The 17,259-nt window shown below is 48.6% G+C and overlaps 1 protein-coding gene and 1 long non-coding RNA gene across 4 annotated transcripts in view; one reads left to right on the top strand and one right to left on the bottom strand.

Annotated features, from left to right (window-relative positions):
• ZHX2 (zinc fingers and homeoboxes 2) overlaps positions 1–6,644 on the top strand; it is a 161,044-nt gene extending 154,400 nt beyond the window's left edge. For both annotated transcript variants that reach the window (XM_029923154.1, XM_029923155.1), the window contains one exon: positions 5,361–6,644. The gene's annotated coding sequence lies outside the window, so the exon portion shown is untranslated. The remainder of the gene's footprint in view (positions 1–5,360) is intronic.
• LOC115278679 lies at positions 871–14,086 on the bottom strand. Of its 2 annotated transcripts, XR_003903027.1 has the most exons (4): positions 13,225–14,086; positions 8,846–8,912; positions 3,229–4,129; positions 871–1,444 (listed from the first exon to the last, which is right to left on the bottom strand). It is a non-coding gene; the product is annotated as an uncharacterized LOC115278679 (long non-coding RNA). The 2 variants fall into 2 exon arrangements; XR_003903028.1 differs by lacking the exon at positions 8,846–8,912 and having other exon boundaries at positions 872–1,444.
• Positions 14,087–17,259: the final 3,173 nt, after the last annotated feature.

The raw sequence follows: 17,259 nt of genomic DNA on the forward strand, positions 1-17,259 counted from the left end.
GCAGACTCTGAAATGACAGTCTTTTATTTTTAATATATTATTATTATCAATGTTCATTATTTTGAGAGACGTTGAGGAGAGGCATAGAGCGAGGAAGAGAGACAGAGAATCCCAAGCAGGCTCCACACTTTCACTTCAGAGCCTGATGCGGGGCTTGATTCCCATGACCTGAGCCGAAATCAAGAGTTGGGTGCTCAACAGAGACACCCAGGTGTCCTGACAGTTTTGTTTTTTTTTTTAATGGAGAAGACCTTGGCTGAATGCTTCCTGCCTTTCCAACTTGGCTTTTTCAGTTGGGGCCCCACTTGTACAAGCTCATGCTGTTGTGTGTTAATTGCGTCCCAGAGGGGTAGGGGTGGGGATGGGGCGGGGGGGCAATGACAAGAAGTAACATCTGCTGAGCCCTTCCTGTGCCAGGCACTCTGCATGTGTTGAGGACTCTCTGAAGTCAACACTATTCTTTTTCGTTTTATGGTTGAGGAGAATGAGGCACACACAGAAAGGTAAATCATCCAAGATCATTGAGCTAGAAAGTGGGGGAGCTGGCATTCAAACCTGAGTCCACATGATAAACACGAAAGGGGCGTGCCTAGTGGCTTTAACATATGATTGTTTGCTCAAATTCTTTGGACTCCTCTGGATAATATCCTCTGATGGGAAAAGGGCAGGAAGAGGCAATAGCCCTTTGAGTCCTTTTCCCTTTGAGCCTCCTTGCAAGCAGCCTGGGGGAGACTTGCGTGGCTTAGGAGTCTCAGCAATTTCCCAAGCCCAGAGGCTCCCCAAACTGCTGCAGCAATAGAGCTTTGGCTGGATGTGCCAGAGTGGACCAAGACCTGGCGCAGGAATGATCTGTGAGACTGGACCAAGCCTTCCCGGTCCCCTGGGAAACCGCTTCGTCCCTCTCCCTGCCACCACGTTTTACTCTTCCCAATTCTAATTAAAATCAGACCACGCCCCCTCTCAAGAAAAGAAAGTTTGACTCAAATATTATTAAGATAATAAATCACGATCTCGGTGCTTGTTTTTCTTTCTCACGGAGTACAGCATTATTCTCTCCTGAGGCCTCGGGGCTTAGGGAAATCCCTAACGGGAAAATTAAAGAGACGCAGAAACAGAAAAGTATCATGTGGGAAGAGAATTCTAATTTTTTCATGTTTCCCCAATGGGTAAAGCAATAAAAAAGCAGACTTTGCTAAGGAATTAGATATTACTATTTACCCTTCCAAGTTGTCCCCAGGATAGAAAAGGATGACCACTGTGAAGGCAAAAGGTTCTGCGTCCTGGGCAGGGTCCAGGGAGAGGCTGGGCATCCACTTGGTAGAAGAGTGGCCATAAGCAAAGGGCCTGACGATCTTGCCGTTTCCTCCCAAAGCGTAGAGCCGGCGCTCTAGGATCAAATAATCCATCGGGTCACCGGTTCTCTTCGGTGGGGAGTGTCACTGCCCTGGTGGTAAGATGGCAGATAGAAGCCCAGGGAATTAGCAAGAGGCCACACAGTCAAAATCACTTTGCTAAAATGAAAACCCGAGTTTGTCACCAACGCTGAATGACCAGCCACCCCTCTAAGAGCACCGTGCTCCTCCTCCCGTATTTCTTTCACGAATCAACGTTGGGGCAACATGGGGGCCGGACCCAGAGCGGGGGGCGGGGCCAGGGGTCAGCCGTGAACACCGTGTGCCCCGCGCACGTCCTCACAGGACGTGCAGTTAACCAGGCAGTTTGAAGCCGGCGTGATAAGGTGGTGCTGGAGACCTGAGGGCGCCTGGGGGCAAGGCCTTCCAGGGAAGCAGCCTGTGGCTGGGACGCGGCCGTGTCCCTCGTGGGGAAGGGAAACCGCCTGCCTGCGGTTTCCAGCGGCTTCCCCAGCCTCCCTTTGAGAGCTTCGCCAGCTCCCACAGGCCTGCCCGCGGCCACGCACCCTGGGCGAGGGCAAAGGAGAGCGGAGTCCAGGGTGTTCCCAGGGCCCAGAGCCACCCACTGACAGCCGGGGTCTCTGCAGAAGCAGCTTGGTGTCCTTTTCTCCTGTCCCCCTTTTGCCCGCTGCAGTCTGTTTTGGGGGGTTTTTTAAGGGCTTTGTTCAGTATTTCTTTTCTTCCGGAAAACATCTGTTTGGAGGCTCATGGGTGTTCGTGTCCACGAAAAATGACACGAGGGAATCAAAACACATCGCCGGACGAAGAACCACCTTAATATGGGGGCATATCTAAAAATGTGAGTTCCTGCCATTCGCTTGAAGAGACAGGGTTCAGTTTCACTTTTGAGAGGGAGAGAGAGTAAATATGTCTACACACGCGTGCACGCATGCACATACGTGAGCTCACACCTGAGGCCCCAGTGTCACACCTGGCCTTCCTCAGCATTTTGGGAGCACCTGCGTGCTTGGCACTCCTCACCTCTAAACCTCTCGCAGCCCGGCAGGTGTGACAGACAGGAGTCTCGGGGCAGTTAAGGAAGTCACACGGACCCGCAGCTGGGAAGTGGCAGACCCTGGAGCCCAGCTACTCTGACTCCGCGGCCCTTTCCGCTCTGACGCCCCACAGCCGGTGCCCACGGTCGTGTGCCAACCTGGTGTTTTGCAGCCTGGCCAGGAGGAGGAAGAAAGCTGTGGTCCACCCACCTTGGGCCTTGTTCCCTGGTGTCTTGAGAACCATTCAGGGGGATGCAGAGGCACCCCTGCTTTGGGAGGGTGGTGAAAGATCATGTTTGCTGGGGAAAACCCAGCTCCTTGGGGAGCACAAGAGGAGACTGGCTCTGGTCCCCTGCCCAGTTGGGGGTGCGTGTGGCCCTCTGTGGGATCAGCAGTAGGCACCTGGACCTCTCTGGGTGCCGGGAACCGCCAGCCCCTGCCTTTGAGGCAGACATGCTCTCCCGGTCCCAGGTGGCTCCTTGCAGGGGGAGACTGTGAGTAGTACAGGGAGCCTGGACCCAGATCAGGTGTGGGAGGAGCCCGCTGACGTTGGACTGGCCTTGGAGGAGCGCGGGCTCCACCACTCACTACATGCCTGGTATCATTTCATCTAAGCCCCTTCACGCTGGTAGGCTTAACCGTCACCTACCTCCTGGGTTACTGTAAGGAGCAGACGGGACGCATTAGCTTTAGCACCTACCATTGGGCCTGGCTCATAGTAAGTGTGAGAGAAATATCAGCTCCTGTCACTATTGTTACAACCAAGGTCATTACTGTGTCTGACTGTGCCTCTGAGAAGTCTTGTGACTTGGGGGACTCACCGTTCCTCCCGGAGCTTCCCTTCTTTTCCTTGTGAACTGAGTGATGCTGGCAGCACCACTCGTAAAGGCCCCTGCGGCTCTTAGGATTCCGTGCCTTTTGCTGGGTCACTTTCAGGTGGTACCAGATCCCAAGGGCACCCCCAAAATCTGGTTCCATCCACAGACATTCCTCTCACAAGTTGGCTTCTTCACACCAGCATTCATTCTCCTGGTCAGGAGCACCTGGGAAATGTGGGGACGGCTGACCTCCAGACATTAGGACCGAATGACTGTACAGATAATCTGCTTTTGCCTCTGGCTGAGGAGTCAAGTCCACTTGCTCTTGGTCCCCTGTGCTAAAGGCGCTTCTTAGGGTCCTCTCTCCTAGAAGCGGCCTTTCCAAGAGGGAGGCACAGAAAAAGCCAGTGGCTTCAGGAATCAGATATGATCAACTTCGGCCTGTCATGGAATACTCGCTGTCGCCCTGGGCCCTCCCCTCGGATTCCATCCCCGGGAGCTCCAGATCCTGGGGGCCCACAAGGGTAATCATGGCGGTCTGTCTGCGCTTCCTCGGACTGCCTTGAAGCACCACAAAGCGGGTGGCTTAAACAACAGAAATGTATTCTGTCACAGTTCTGGAGACTGGAAGTCTGGTGTTGGCAGAGTTGGCTGTTTCTGGGGGCTGTGAGGGAAAGTCTGTTCCACACCTCGCTCCTCGCTTCTGCGGGCTGGCTGGCAGTCCTTGGCATCCCTTGGCATCTCTTGGCTCATAGATGCATCACCGTGGTCTCTGTCTTCGTGTTCATGTGGTGTACGCCCTGTGTGAGTCTGTCTCAGTATCCAGATTTCCAGTTTATAATGCCACTGTCCTGTTGGATGAGGGGACACCCTAATGATGTCATTTGAACGTGATTACATATCTCTGTAAAGGAATTTCCAAATAGCGTTACATTCTGAGATACTGAGGATTAGGACTTCAATATGTCCTTTTGGGGGGACACAACTCAACTCACAAGAGGGTCCTTGCACTGTTTTAATAACATCAAAGAACATAAGAATTAAGCATTTCTCCATTCAGACTGTTGTTAATACTGTCGGTGTGTTATAAGCACAGGCTCTGGAGATTGCCTGGATTTGAATCCTGATGGGGCCTCTTCCCATCTGCATAGTCTTGTAAAAAGTGCTTAGCCTCTCTGTGCTCAGTTTCCTCAGCTGTAAAATGGGAACACACCTCTGAAGGTTTATATGAACATCAAATTAAAAATACACTGAAGGGGCTCCTGGGTGGCTCAGTCAGTTAAGCATCCGACTTCAGCTCAGGTCATGGTCTCTTGATCTGTGAGTTTGAGCCCCACATCGGGCTCTGTGCTGACAGCTCAGAGCCTGGAGCCTGCTTCGGATTCTCTGTCTCCCTCGCTCTCTGCCGTTCCCCTGCTCGCTTGCTTGCTCACTCGCTCTCTCTCTCTCTCTCTGTCAAAAATAAACACTAAAAAAATGTTTTAAATACACTTAAAATGTTTTCTCTTGTTATGATCACTGTTATATACCTTACCATGCTTGGAAAAGGCTGCAGCCAACAAAAACAACAAAAGTCTATAATACTATGTAATATACTTACTATATACGATACTGTGTCATTGTGTGCTGGACACTATTCCAAATGCTAGTGCATGTGTCGACTTCATCTCAGCAACCCCCATTACCACGCCTGTTTTACAGAAGCATAAACTGAGCCCTAGAGAGATTGTGTTACACGTGCATGACCCCACTGTCCGTAAACAGAAAAGTTAGGACCTGAATCCTGGTTTGTTGGATTCTGGAACCTCTTTAGGAACCCCTGTGACTGGATGCCCCTCCAGGAATAAGAAAAGGGCCTTCTAATGATGAAAAGAATCACAAGCCACCACCTCTGCTTGCCCAGAAAGACTTGTTTCTGGGGACACTTTTGGTGATGTCAGACTATACTCAGGAAAATACACTCTTTTTTAAAAACTGGCCCCAAACTGGGGCATTTGTCTCTTCTCCAAGCCCTAGGATGGCTTTGTAAGGGGTCCTCTCCAGGAGAGCCGGAAAGAGCAACCCCGGCCCCCTTCTGCCCAAGGACTGACTCTCTCCTGACACCTTGTCTCTCTGGTTTTACATTGTCTTTCTAGGGACATCCTCAGAACTGCATTGCTGATAAAGGGGACGCTCTGCCTTTGAGGAAAGAAGAGGACCTCCCTCCCCGGCCATGGGCCACCCTGGCCAGAGGCTCCAAGTGGAACTACTTAGCGTTGTGTGGCTCCCGGGTGCCGGAGCCCCAGCCTCCACACACACCCCGCCCGGAGGACCGGCGGGAATTGTTCATAGTGCCAAAGTCCTACTACTGCGTTTTCAATGGGTCCTTGTAAATAGTTTGCTCCTCTGCCCCGGCCCCCACCTCTTGCTATACTGGAACCAATTTGTACAATGTGGGAATTTTGTTACCTTTTTAATCAAGGGCAACGTCCTTTTCCAGCACTACCATTGTAAGGTTTTTTCCAGGAGGGAGGGCTGATCACATGTGCTTTTCTCTTTTCCTCTTTTTTTTTTTTTTAATATTTTATTAATTTTGGGGAGGAGGGCATGTTAGCATTAGTGCCATTATATCTACTGGATTTTAGGTAGGGAGAGTTCGGGTTTTTTTAAAGTAGTTTGAAATCTGGGAGATGTCCCCATGGGAAGGGCTATGATTTTGGGCATCCGTCTCAACTTCGAGAGGGTTTTAGAGGTGACACATCTTCCCAATTGAACCCATTTTCGGTTCTCCATCCCCCACCAGCCACCTCTGGGGTCCCTATCCGGCCACACACAGGACTTCCCAAACTGCCAACAGGTGGGTCTGGTTTCTCCACCGCCTGGCCCCTTGGCTGACCTTGGGCGGGGCCAGCACCAGAGAACCGGGGCGCAAGGGGCTCCCTCTTTCAGCATCTTGTTAGAACCAGCAGAAAGGGCTTCCACATTGTTAGCATTACCGTTACTTTCGTGAAACTCAAACAAGAGGTCTTCCTATCTAGATGGCACAAAGATGAACAACTTTGGTTTCCATTTCTGTTCCTCACTGCCTTTTCTCAGTGTGGTATTTGATAAGATTTCAGCCTGAAGCCTCACCATAAACTGATTTTTTGTGTATTTGTTTTTGGGCCAATTTTAGATTCCTGAGTACACTTTTGGGGGGGTTTTGTTTTTGTTTTTGTTTTTCAATTAGTCCTAACTTTTAAAGAGGAAAAACCGAGAGACCTATCTGGTGTAAATGTTGCAATATGAATTGTGTTTGCAACCCCCACCCCGCCCCCCATTTGGGTATACTGCACAAATAAAATGCTAGGGAGTTTGGAAGAAAAATAGACATTTTTTCTAACTTGTTGCTCATTTGTTGTAACTCAATAAAGCAAAAACTAAACATTTTTATAACCTTTTCCTCTGCTCCTCGTTCTTCATTGCTGTCTGGCTTCAAGGGCATGAGGGGTCCAACTCGGCCACCTCTCATTTCAAAGCGGTCATGACATTCACTTGACATGTCTCATTTTCCATCTTGGTGAGGTCCGACAGCACAAATGGGACCTTAAGAAACAGGGCCCCATGTTGATGTGGGCATCTGTCATATCTCCTGGACACAGAGAAGCGCTAGGCCCTTCCTTCTCTGGGGTCTTCACAAATAGATTCATAAAATACTGCCGAGAAGAGCATGAGCAGGAAGGAGATCTCTAGACCATGGGCAGGACCACTGGTCACTCTCCGGTGACCCGAGATAAGTCACCTCCCTCCCTGGGCTGCTGTTGACAGGTGATTGGGACACTGCCATTTCTCAGAGAAGGCTGGCTTTTGTGTCTCTGCCCAGGTAAGGTTTGAAGAGTCTCTCACTGTTCAGGGGTGACCCTCATCTACCTGGTGGTTTTAAAACTTGGGCAGACATCAGAATCACCCAGAGGGGTTAACATTTCTGATTCGGTAGGTCTGGAGCAAGATCCAAGAATCTGTGTTGCTAACACGTTCCCAAGGTAAGGCTGGTGCTGTGGTCCGAGGAACCCACTTTGGGAATCTCTGGTCTAGCTATTTGATTTTCCAGGGACCTACGGACTTTGGGCCAGTTTATCTAAACTAAGCATGTGTATAAAGCATGTGCAGCATATTCTCCAGATAGCCCTCCCACTTCCCCAAACATAGGAAACATTGAAAAATCAGGGGTTCTGAATAAGTTGGCCTTCTCTGGAAGATGTCCTCCATCTTGAATATTGTAGAGTTCTGGCCTTTGGCTAAAAATCCACCCAATCCTGCAGCAGCCATGGTCTGGGGGCTCCAGGTGCCTTGGAGATAACTGCCCACTAATCTCTGCACCCCCTTTTCATTCCCACCTCCTGATCCTCTACATAGTCAGGAGGCAGAGACGCCTTGTGCTTAGCAGAATCTGCTCAGTCCCCACCAGCCACCCCAAAGCTCATGCTCTGGGTACCACACCCCCACTGGGACCTCTGCAAGAGCACCTGTTGTCTGTTCCAATGCCACCTACCCTCCAAGACTCCCTACCTGCAGGATGAGACGGAGGCAAGCATGCCACCTACAGGTGCAAAACATAAGGAGCCAGGGCTGTGTGAGTGCCAACTTTGAACACACGGGACCCTCCGAGTGGGCACCTCCTTAAATTTTGCATCCTAGTCACCATACTTGCCTCCCCCTGGCCCTGCCTGTCTGCCATGCTTTCCTCCAACCCTGCTTCATTCCCCTCCATCTTATTTTTCATAATGTGTCATCTATCTGTTACTGTCTTTCATATCCCACTGCCTTACAAGCTAGCTCCGGGAGGACAAGAATTGTGTCCGTCTTGTTCCCTCTCCCACATCCTCCATCCCTAGCACAGTGGCAGGATGTAGTAGGTGCTCCCTAAATATTTGTGGGATAGATGGATGGTGGATGGATGGACAGATGCCCAGATTTAGAGGTCCAGCTTGGCAGTTAGACAAACCCGTTTGAATCCCAGCTCTATGGCTCCCAAGCTAGGTGATCTTGTGGGATTTACCTAACTTTTCTCGAAGCCCTGCTTCCTCATCTGCGCCATGGAGGTGCAGCTCTTTGCCACAGGGCCTGTGTGAGGACTAACTACGCTCAAGTCCACAAAGCTCCCGGCACACGGGTGCTCTGCAAATGTCCATTCCTCTCGTGCTGCTGTGAGGAGTGACAGCGGGCCAGGCGGCGTGATGGCTGTGCCTTCCCGTGCCCGGATGGGATGTCTGTGTGAGAAGGGCACACAGGAAGAAGCTGGATGAAGTTCTAGGAGATGATATTCCAGACACCTGTGCTTCTGGCTTTGGAGACATTGCCATGTGTAGCTAATACTCTCCTTTCTTCCCTTGACCCCCAAACTCTCCCTACACCCCTCTTCCAAAAAAAGTCCCCAAAATCCAACATGGAATTTTCTCATTAGGAAAACAAAGAGTGAAAAGTGGCTACAGCGCACTCATTCCCAGTCCCCACCTGCCTCTCCTGTGCTCCCAGCACCGGCCCTTCCGCAGACCTCATCTCCCCGAGCCTGCGCGTCCTTCCGGCCCATTAGCGAATGTCGGACCAAACCCGCTTCCAGCTCCTCCCTTGGCAGGTACCTGCCTTCGCTCCGGCCGCTTACCGCTTGTCACTCTCAAGCAACGTGAAGACATTCTTCAAGCAAGGCAGCGTGAGACGCCATCGAATGCCTGAAGAAACCAAAGGGAAAAACCAAGCCAGAACATCTGTCTTTTTATATTCATTTCTACATCGAAGAGGAAGGCTGGATAATTGGTTGCAATGAAGATAACACAAGGAAAGTGGTTGTGCTCTCTTAACCATCCAGCAAAATACATGTCGTGTCATCGTTGCCCTCCTGGGAGCGATTAAAGGGTGGCAGAAGCTCGGACAGGTTCTCGGGGAGAAGAGAGGGACAGGATTCTCAGAGCAGTGGAGTGGGCTGAGCAGCTGTTGCTTCTGTCAGCCTGGGGTGCGGGCCTCGCTCCCCCCCATCTGACTGGGGGGGAGGGTTGCCCATCACGATGACCCGCCCCCTCCACAAACCGATCCAGGGCACTCCAGCCCCCATTCAGAGCCGAGCCAGGTGCAGGGCTGTGCAGGAGGGCTCAGTGCTGGGGAAAGAGCTCCCTCTTCCCATCTAGATGACAGCGTGTTCTTACCCTGGAGACACCAGCAGCCAGAGCCCTGGCCAGAGAGAGGAAGCCAGTAGGTAGAGAGAAAGAGGCAAAAAAAAAAAAAAAAAAAAGCAAGAAAAGGAGAAGAGCAGTGAAAGAAAGAGATGGCAGTGGTGACAATGACAATGGCAACATCATTTGAGTCCCTGGACCCTGCCATCCCCAAGGCCAGCATCCTGTCTTTACAGTGTCATCAAAACCAACGTATTTCCTAGCCTGTTAACTAGAAATTCCGTTCTGATGGGTTGATGAGCTTATGAGGTAAAAATCAAAGACACAGCCTGTGGCTGGCATTTCCCTGTTGGACGGCTGGCGTCTGAGTTCTTGCTTCTCAAGTGTGTTCCCTGCACCGGCAGCCCCCGCCCCCGCCCCAAATCTCAGCCTCACCAGGGTGCTTGTGACAAGTGCAGATTTTCTGGCTGGCACCCAGATCTGTTGACTTAGAATCTGCAATTCGACACTGACCTTTTTTAATTTTTTTAACATTTATTTATTTTTTGAGAGACAGAGAGACAGAGCATGAGCAGAGGAGGGTCAGAGAGAGCGGAAGACACAGAATCTGAAGCAGGCTCCAGGCTCTGAGCTGTCAGCACAGAGCCCGACCCAGGGCTCGAACCCACAAACCATGAGACCATGATCTGAGCCAAAGTCGGATGCTCAACGACTGAGCCACCCAGGCGCCCCTCAACTCTGACCTTAAGGCGACGCATGTATTCATTCAAGTCAAGAACACTCCCCCTTCCCCACTCTGAAGGCACTGAAAGGCTCCTCCCCTACCTCCTGGAGACGGGTGGAATCAAACACCACATCACACCACAGAAACTGTTTTCAGAATGTAGACTGCAGGGCCTTGAAGAGCTAGGAGGCAGGGTCAGGAACAGGAAGGAGGGCGCGTGGTGCCCCAGGTGTGGGGGCTCACTTGTCCTTCTAGGCCACCCGGTACACTGCCACTTCCAACCAACAGCTCTCGGAAATGACAGCTCTCACTGGCCTGCCACCACACAGGCTGGAGAGAACCGGACGGATGTCAGTTCCCTCCTGCGGATTCCCGAAAGCTGCCGTCTGGAGTGCCTGGCAGCTGGGTGTACTTAAAAACCACAGCAGAGACCCATCACTGTCCCTGAGGGGTTGATCAATAAAAACCACTTTAAAAAAAAAAAGACTTTTGTGCACCCCAGGGCATGTAGCGAGTCAGGCATCCTTCAGAGTGCAGGAGGCACACTGCCCTTGACTTTGAGGAAGGGGGAAGCAAAGATGTCCAGCAGTAACTCTAACGCCTTCACCCAGAACAAGCCTCCAAAGCGTTACAGACTTAGTCTGGATCCTTGGAGGAAAGAGACAGAACACTGAAACTGGTAATTTAGGGAGAGTTTATGGAAAGTTTACTGTTTACAAAGGTGTGGGCAGGGTTTGGGGAAACCGACAAGGGAGGGTGTAGGGAGTTTGGCCTGAAGGGGGAAGGACTAGCGCAGTTACTGGAGCCCATAGAGGGCAGATAAACAGAGGAGGCTACTGAAAGGAGCTGTGACCTTCAGTAAATAAGTCATGGTGACCCAGAAGGGACAGAGTCAAGGGAATAAATACCCTGACATCCTTCTCCTCCTGCCACTGCCTTCCAATGACCAAACCCAGTCAGAGGTCAGAAGGCAAGGGCATCTGTTGGTCCAGCCCATCGGAGTCTGGCTCGCAGCACACAGAGCAGGTGGGGTAAGGGTAGAGGGAGGAAACAGATCAATCTATTGGCTGGACCAAAGATGGCAAATATACACCAAGCTTTAAGCCCTACTCCACGCCTGTGACAGACACCAATAATCAACGTGCCTTTCCCTGTTAGGCTTGGACAAACTCTCAGAATATTTAACACAGAACTCCACCTCGAATCTATTAGCCTTAGAACCTGAGAGGAAGTATGTGGCTGCCTAGCTACTAGCCATCCCCTCATCCGTCCTTGCTAACAAAACCAAGGCACTGCCCAGGCACTAACATACCCCAGCTCCAGGTGAGAAACTCAGCTTCCCCTGCAGCTAGGAATGGCAAGTGACACAGTCAGAAGGCCACTGCACAGCTAGTGCCACTCTCCTTTCTTCCTTCTGACCTTGCATGCGCTGGTGACCTTTAGACTACGCCTCAGAGAGCTTCATGGAGCCCCTGAACCTGTGCTTCAGATGAAAGGTTTCAAACTATTTTTTAATCGAATTATAACTGACATACAATATCCTGTTAGTTTCAGGTGTACAGGATGATGATTTTATACTTTTTACATTAGAAAATGACCACCATGACAGGTCTAGTGACCATCCGGCACCATACAAAGTTATTACAATGTTATTGACTATGTTCCCTATGTGGTACATTACATTCCCATGACCTGTGTATTTTATGACTGTGCATTTATACTTCTTTAATCTCCTCCACCTATTTCCCCTCTCTCCCCAGCCTCTACCCTCTGGCAATTATCAGTTCTCTCCATCAGTGGATCTGTTTCTGTTTTCCTTTGTTTGTTCATTTATTTTTTATAATCCAAATCTAAATGAAATCATATGGTATTTCTTTCTCTGATTTATTTCACTTAACAAAATACTCTCTAACTCCCATCCATGTTGTGACAAATGGCAAGATTTCATTCTTTTTTATGGTCAAGTAATATTCCATTATATATATTTTATACATTATATATCATATAACATACACATTATAATGTATTACATATATATGTATATATACATACACGCCACATTTTCTTTATCCATCCATCTATTCATGGACACTTAGGTTGCTTCCATATCATGGCTATCATAAATAATGCTGCAATGAACATAGGGGTACATAAATCTTTTCAAATTGTGTTTTTATTTTCTTTGGATAAATACCCAAATATGGAATGACTGGACTATGAGGTAGTTCTATTTTTAATTTTCTGATCAGTCTCCATACTGTTTTCTAAAAGAGCTGCACCAATTTACATTCCCACCAACAGTGGATGAAGATTTCTTTTTTTAAATTTTTTTAATGTCTATTTATTTTTGAGAGAGACAGAGCATGAATGCGGGAGGGGTAGAGAGAGAGACACACAGAATCCAAAGGAGATTCCAGGCTCTGTACTATCAACACAGAGCCCAACGAGGAGCTTGAACCCATGAACTGTGAGCATGCCCTGAACTAAAGTCAGATGCTTAACCGACTGAGCCACCCACATGCTCCTGAAGATTTCCTTTCTAAACTTCTTGATGTGAAAACTAAATCTCTATTTGTTTGATCCACCACTCATTGGATTTGTCCGATATTGCTCTCAAGTGCGCCGCACTGACACAAACCCTGTGTGCCGTACGTTCTCGGGATGTGGATCCCCTCACTCACACGTGTCCTTATTTATCCCTGTGCAACTGCCAGGTGAGAGACAAGTTAGGCATGTCTTCTCTTCAAGGAACCCTGATCTACATTTTGAAGGACTAGAAGGAGTTTGCCAAACAGATATATGAGAAGAGGGCACATGAAGCAGAAATGTGTGTACAATGTCAGAGTAGTGTATCAATGTCACAGTGTTAAGTGCTGAGACTCCATCTAGCAGTCTGTGAGGTGTAACAAAAGAAGAAACCATCCCTTTCGAACAACCAATTCTGACACACAACCAGTTCAATTCAAACCCAGTCATGAAAAATAAAAACAGAAGTGATTATCTACTTGGAAAGAACCTGAAAAACCGCCAAAGATTATGCTATTTGCTTGTAGGATGGGAAATCAACAAGTGACTTGGGATTTCCCAAAACAAAGTATTATTATATAAAACAGACGTAAAGTGAAACAAAATGTATTTGAAGTCTTTTACCTCAGACTCACTTCCCACAGCTGAATTCGGGTCACAAAACCTGGAACCAGGTCCGTACTTCCAAACGTATCGCCCAGTTTCACGCGCCAGCTCTTCCTGTGGCGGCACTGGTCAGCTTGCTGACCGCCAAACATTCCCTGGGTCCACACAGTTCCCAGCTTAGAGCCCCCTCCCCATTTCTTACCTAACCCCCTGTTCTTCCAGGCCTAGGTTACGTTCCCCCAGACTGAACAAAGGTAAATCTCAGGTGCCGGGAAGCTGGCTTTAAGGAAGACGCCTGACCCCCAGGCTCTCAGGGGACCCTGCTGTTCTGAACTCCTGGAGCTCACCGTCAACTGGCTCTATTCTGACCACACACGGGTTTGTTGTTCAACCTCCTCTGTGTGATGCTCCCCTAGTCAGGAAGTGGGCTGCATATCGTTGGCATCTCTCCCCCTCCCTTTCAGCAACATCACAGTCCCCTCCCCACGGGGGACCCCTGGGCCCTACCCCTTCTCCGCACCTGCTCTCTCCCTGGGCCAACTACGGCTGTCTATGCAGCACCAGCACAGAGCAGGACCTCCTAGCCACTGGGAGTCATGTGACTCAGGTCTAGCCAACCGCAGCACTCTGGCCTCTGCGAGTGGTCCAAGGGGGACTCACATGACTTGAGCTGAACCAATCAACGATTTTCTTGAGGTTTATAAAAGTTGCCGTAGTGCGGGAAAGAGGGAGAGAGGGAGAAAAAAGAAAAAGAAGTCTGACCTCATCAGAATGTTCAGAATCAACTAATCCTCAAGCTAGGTTCACCCATGTTTCCCAGTTAGCCAATAAACCCGCGTTTTGCTTAAGTTAGTTTGAGTTGCCTTACTGGCATGTGGAAATGAAAGAGTTCTGAGTAAAACGCATCCTGTTACCCCGTTGCCCAGCACGTGTCTGCAGAACTGATGACAACTGGAAACGCAAGGGCAGGTGAGAGGACATTTAAACGTTTGTTGGCTATGATTCCATTTATATGAAATGTCCAAAATGGGCTAATCTATAAAGACAGAAAGCGGTGGGGGTGTAAGGGCTAAGAGGTGTGAGAGTTCTTTGTAGGGTAACAAAAATGTCACAACATTGATTGTGGGGATGGTTATCCAACTCTGTAAATATACTAAAAGCCATTGAATTGTACGCTCCAAACAGGTAAATAGCGTGGCATGTAAATTATATCTTGGGGCACCTGGTGGCTCAGTTGTTTTAGTGTCAAACTCTTGGTCTCTGCTCAGGTCATGATCTCACATGAGTTGATCCTGGAGTTGGGATCTGCTCTGACAGCGTGGTGCCTGCTTGGAATTCTCTCTCCCTCTCTCTCTGCCTCCACTCCACTCATAACCTCTCTCTCTCTCTCCTCTCTCTCTCTCTCAAAATAAATAAACTTAAAAAGTGAACTCTTGCCATTTTTGACAACATGGATGGAGCTAGAGAGTATAATGCTAAGTGAAATAAGTCAGTCATAGAGAGACAAATACTGTATGACTTGACTCATATGTGGACTTTAAGGAACAAAACAAATGAGCAAAAAAAAAAGGAGACAGAGAATCCAAGACACAGACTACTAACTTTTATAGCACATAAACTGATGGTGACCAGAGAAGAGGTGGATGGGGGGAAGGGAGAAACAGGTGATGGAGATTAAGGAGTGCACTTGTCCTGATGAGCACTGTAAGAGGCATGAAATTGTTGACTCACTATACTCTACACCTGAAATTAATATAACACTGTGCGTTAACTGTACTGGAATGTAAAATATTTAAAGCCCCTTTTAAATAAATAAATGTAACAATTAAGAATAAATATCTATAGATCTATATATACTCAGTATGATAATACAAACAAGAAACCAGATAAAGTTAAATCTGAATCACAGGGATTTAGGAACACACACATCTCTTTTGCCCCTGACCTGCCCCCACGCTTCCTGTCTGGGTGAATGGCAGTGGGAGTTTCCAACTGCCCCAGCCAAAAAATCTGGCGGGACAATTTTCACCTGTCATTCCTCCCTGGGTTTTAACCAAACACCAAGTTCTCTCACTTCTAGCCACGAAATCTCTCCCCAATGACCCATCTACCACCCCCGTTGCCACTGTTCCCACCCAGACCTCTCCTGTTTGCCTGCACTGCCTCCTCACTTGTCTTCCTGCCTAGTCTCACCTCTGCCGGCCCCACTGGGTCTCCAGGCGCAGCCAGAGTTCAACCTAAGTCTGCCTGTCAGCGGCTCCCACTACCTTACAGAACAAAGCCCAAGCTCCTCGGCTCTACATACAAGTTCCTCTTGGTTTCAGCTCAGCCTGTACCTCCTAACCTTGCACCCACTTTCCCCCCTATCCCATCTCTGTCTTTCTGTTACTCTCTCCCTGTCTGTCTGTCTGTCTGTCTCTCTCTCTCTCTCTCTCTCTCACTCACTCACACACACATTGTTCAAGCCCATCCTGAACCACTTAGAGCCCCCCACACCCTCCAGGTTTTCTCTTGCCGGGTGCCTTTGCACTTGAACTTCCTTTTTCTTCCGTCTTGTTTTCTGAACTTCCCCTTTCTTCCGCCTTTACCTGCCAAACTCCCCTGACTCATGCAAGTCCCAGATGAATATCGTGGCCTCCGAGAATCCTCACCTGACCCCTTCCAGCCACATCAAACGTTTCTTCCTCTGTGCTCCTGAAACCCCTTTTGCATGTCTTTATTATAATTCTAGATACTGTCTCCGTGTTTGTCTACCATGTAAGCCTATGGTCTCCTTGCAGACAGAGTCCAGCCCCACAGGGACAAGGCAAGCATGCATTCAATCGTGTGTTGTAGAAATAAATCTACACTAGCAATATCACCAGTTTAATTAGACTAGGGATGGTAGTAAGATATTTGAAAAAAAATAATTTATGGAGAAACATCCATGATGGGATAAAATGCATAAATGTCCACAAACTTCTTCCCTTCACCCAACCTTCCCAAGAGAACCTCTAGTTGATGGCTAATTCTCATTTCTCCTCTCTCTTTCTGAGAGACCAATTTCTAGATTTTTTTTTTTTTAGTTCAGGGTCTAGAATGAGCAAAGGACAGCAGCAAAGCTGTCAGTGGAGCAGGACTTACAGAAAGAGGTCTAATCAACCTGTGAAATAAAGAGTGGAGAGAGAAAAGAGAGAAAGTTCAGGAAGTAGAAGGACCCAGGGCTAGTGGAAAAGGAAGGAATTCTTTGAATAGCTTCAAATGGAGTGTAGGACAAGAGAAAACTGGTCAAGAGTCTAAATAGCATACAGGGCATGCTGCCATGGACTATATACCTGGAAGCCTGCTTAATGTTCTCTCAGAAAGATGAGAAAGAAGCTAAATTCCCTTTTTGTCATGTTTTGGCTTATTTGGACTGTGCTTCTGTAACTGGTTCTAGGACTGGACCATGTGGGTCACAGTTTCAATCGGGTTACATGAAGTTGTTTCAGTAAATGCAAAATGAAACTGAAAACCCAACTGAAAGCACGTCCTGCTATTAATAGGATGAAACTCATTACCCATTTCCATGGACCATACTTGTCTTCGCATTTGCTGACACTGTTCTGCTTGGTGAGAATTCTGTGTTCTGGAATAGCAGAAACGTGGCTGAGCAGCAGAGGACACAATCACATGACTGTCCGTGACACCCCAGGATTCAGGAGCCCTGGATCCTAACCCTTGCTTTACTACTTATGTGTGTATGACCCTTGGAAAGTCACTGCCCCCTCTTTGAGCCTGGGGTTTAGACCAAATGATGATCAACTGTACATTCCAACCCTGAGTTATGATTATAGGAGCCTGTGCGCTAATACCCCTCTTAAAAGTCTCCAGATTCCAGCTCCCAAACCCCCTACCCTCAGCTGAAGCTTTGGGGAGATTTTTCAGGACAACAGTGAGCTAAAGAAACTTTAGGGCAATAGTTATAAAGCTTTGGAGCAAAGATTGTCAGCAAGCTCCCCGGGGAGGGAACTTTGAAGAAGCATATGTGCCCATAAACAGTGTTTAATTAAAGAGCAGCAAATGGTAGCAAGG

This window comes from Suricata suricatta, chromosome 15 (genome assembly GCF_006229205.1).
Source record: "Suricata suricatta isolate VVHF042 chromosome 15, meerkat_22Aug2017_6uvM2_HiC, whole genome shotgun sequence".
Taxonomy (NCBI): domain Eukaryota; kingdom Metazoa; phylum Chordata; class Mammalia; order Carnivora; family Herpestidae; genus Suricata; species Suricata suricatta.